Below are 3,414 nucleotides of genomic sequence, written 5' to 3' on the forward strand. Positions count from 1 at the left end.
CGCCGGCTCGGCGGCAGAGTCAGGGAAGTGGGGGGAGGGGATAGAGCCCCGTCGGGCTCGTCGACCCGCGGCTCCTGGCGGCTCTGCGGCCGAGTTGGGGAAGGAGGGGGGGAGGGGCAGACTCCCTGACAGCCGGGCGATGCGCGCGCGCCGGCGGCTCGGCGGCACAGGTCGCGAGTGGGGGAGGCCCGGCCGGCAGGTGGACACGCGGGCACCGCCAGCTCGGCGGCAGAGTGAGGAAAGGGGGGGCGGGGCAGACACCTCGACAGCCGGGCGACGCGCGCGCGCTGGCGGCTCGTCACCAGAGGTCGCGAGTGCGAGAGGCCAGGCCGGCAGGTGGACACGCGGGCACCCGCAGCTCGTCGGCAGGGTTAGGGAAGGGGGGGAGGGGATAGAGCCCCGTCCGGCTGGTCGACCCGCGGGCACTGCCAGGCGGGCGACGGGCGCGCGCTGGCGGCTGGGCGGGCGAGGTCGCCAGTGGGAGAGGCCCGGCCGGCAGGTGCCCGCGGGCAACGCCAGCTGGGCGGCAGAGTGAGGGGAGGAGCGGGGGAGGGGCAGACAGCCTGACAGCCGGGCGACGGGCGCGCGCTGGCGGCTCGGCGGGCGAGGTCGCGAGTGGGAGAGCCCCGGTCGCAGGTGGCCCCGCGGGCACCCGCAGCTCGTCGACAGAGTTAGGGAAGTGGGGGGAGGGGATAGAGCCCCGTCGGGCTCGTCGACCCGCGGCTCCTGGCGGCTCTGCGGCCGAGTTAGGGAAGGAGGGGGGGAGGGGCAGACTCCCTGACAGCCGGGCGATGCGCGCGCGCCGGCGGCTCGGCGGCACAGGTCGCGAGTGGGGGAGGCCCGGCCGGCAGGTGGACACGCGGGCACCGCCAGCTCGGCGGCAGAGTGAGGAAAGGGGGGGGAGGGGCAGACACCTAGACAGCCGGGCGACGCGCGCGCGCCGGCGGCTCGTGACCAGAGGTCGCGTGTAGGGGAGCAACGGGGGGCAGGTGGACCCGCGGGCACCGCCAGCTCGGCGGCAGAGTGAGGGAAGGAGGGGGAGGGGCGGATTCCAAGCCAGGCGGGCGACGCGCGCGCGCTGGCGTCTCGTCACCAGAGATCGCGAGTGCGAGAGGCCCGGCCGGCAGGTGGACACGCGGGCACCGCCGGCTCGGCGGCAGAGTCAGGGAAGTGGGGGGAGGGGATAGAGCCCCGTCGGGCTCGTCGACCCGCGGCTCCTGGCGGCTCTGCGGCCGAGTTGGGGAAGGAGGGGGGGAGGGGCAGACTCCCTGACAGCCGGGCGATGCGCGCGCGCCGGCGGCTCGGCGGCACAGGTCGCGAGTGGGGGAGGCCCGGCCGGCAGGTGGACACGCGGGCACCGCCAGCTCGGCGGCAGAGTGAGGAAAGGGGGGGCGGGGCAGACACCTCGACAGCCGGGCGACGCGCGCGCGCTGGCGGCTCGTCACCAGAGGTCGCGAGTGCGAGAGGCCCGGCCGGCAGGTGGACACGGGGGCACCGCCGGCTCGGCGGCAGAGTCAGGGAAGTGGGGGGAGGGGATAGAGCCCCGTCGGGCTCGTCGACCCGCGGCTCCTGGCGGCTCTGCGGCCGAGTTGGGGAAGGAGGGGGGGAGGGGCAGACTCCCTGACAGCCGGGCGATGCGCGCGCGCCGGCGGCTCGGCGGCACAGGTCGCGAGTGGGGGAGGCCCGGCCGGCAGGTGGACACGCGGGCACCGCCAGCTCGGCGGCAGAGTGAGGAAAGGGGGGGCGGGGCAGACACCTCGACAGCCGGGCGACGCGCGCGCGCTGGCGGCTCGTCACCAGAGGTCGCGAGTGCGAGAGGCCAGGCCGGCAGGTGGACACGCGGGCACCCGCAGCTCGTCGGCAGGGTTAGGGAAGGGGGGGAGGGGATAGAGCCCCGTCCGGCTGGTCGACCCGCGGGCACTGCCAGGCGGGCGACGGGCGCGCGCTGGCGGCTGGGCGGGCGAGGTCGCCAGTGGGAGAGGCCCGGCCGGCAGGTGCCCGCGGGCAACGCCAGCTGGGCGGCAGAGTGAGGGGAGGAGCGGGGGAGGGGCAGACAGCCTGACAGCCGGGCGACGGGCGCGCGCTGGCGGCTCGGCGGGCGAGGTCGCGAGTGGGAGAGCCCCGGTCGCAGGTGGCCCCGCGGGCACCCGCAGCTCGTCGACAGAGTTAGGGAAGTGGGGGGAGGGGATAGAGCCCCGTCGGGCTCGTCGACCCGCGGCTCCTGGCGGCTCTGCGGCCGAGTTAGGGAAGGAGGGGGGGAGGGGCAGACTCCCTGACAGCCGGGCGATGCGCGCGCGCCGGCGGCTCGGCGGCACAGGTCGCGAGTGGGGGAGGCCCGGCCGGCAGGTGGACACGCGGGCACCGCCAGCTCGGCGGCAGAGTGAGGAAAGGGGGGGGCGGGGCAGACACCTAGACAGCCGGGCGACGCGCGCGCGCCGGCGGCTCGTGACCAGAGGTCGCGTGTAGGGGAGCAACGGCCGGCAGGTGGACCCGCGGGCACCGCCAGCTCGGCGGCAGAGTGAGGGAAGGAGGGGGAGGGGCGGATTCCAAGCCAGGCGGGCGACGCGCGCGCGCTGGCGTCTCGTCACCAGAGATCGCGAGTGCGAGAGGCCCGGCCGGCAGGTGGACACGCGGGCACCGCCGGCTCGGCGGCAGAGTCAGGGAAGTGGGGGGAGGGGATAGAGCCCCGTCGGGCTCGTCGACCCGCGGCTCCTGGCGGCTCTGCGGCCGAGTTGGGGAAGGAGGGGGGGAGGGGCAGACTCCCTGACAGCCGGGCGATGCGCGCGCGCCGGCGGCTCGGCGGCACAGGTCGCGAGTGGGGGAGGCCCGGCCGGCAGGTGGACACGCGGGCACCGCCAGCTCGGCGGCAGAGTGAGGAAAGGGGGGGCGGGGCAGACACCTCGACAGCCGGGCGACGCGCGCGCGCTGGCGGCTCGTCACCAGAGGTCGCGAGTGCGAGAGGCCTGGCCGGCAGGTGGACACGGGGGCACCGCCGGCTCGGCGGCAGAGTCAGGGAAGTGGGGGGAGGGGATAGAGCCCCGTCGGGCTCGTCGACCCGCGGCTCCTGGCGGCTCTGCGGCCGAGTTGGGGAAGGAGGGGGGGAGGGGCAGACTCCCTGACAGCCGGGCGATGCGCGCGCGCCGGCGGCTCGGCGGCACAGGTCGCGAGTGGGGGAGGCCCGGCCGGCAGGTGGACACGCGGGCACCGCCAGCTCGGCGGCAGAGTGAGGAAAGGGGGGGCGGGGCAGACACCTCGACAGCCGGGCGACGCGCGCGCGCTGGCGGCTCGTCACCAGAGGTCGGGAGTGCGAGAGGCCAGGCCGGCAGGTGGACACGCGGGCACCCGCAGCTCGTCGGCAGGGTTAGGGAAGGGGGGGAGGGGATAGAGCCCCGTCCGGCTGGTCGACCCGCGGGC

This window comes from Giraffa tippelskirchi, chromosome 8 (genome assembly GCF_054371585.1).
Source record: "Giraffa tippelskirchi isolate mGirTip1 chromosome 8, T2T-mGirTip1v1.2.pri, whole genome shotgun sequence".
Lineage (NCBI taxonomy): Eukaryota > Metazoa > Chordata > Mammalia > Artiodactyla > Giraffidae > Giraffa > Giraffa tippelskirchi.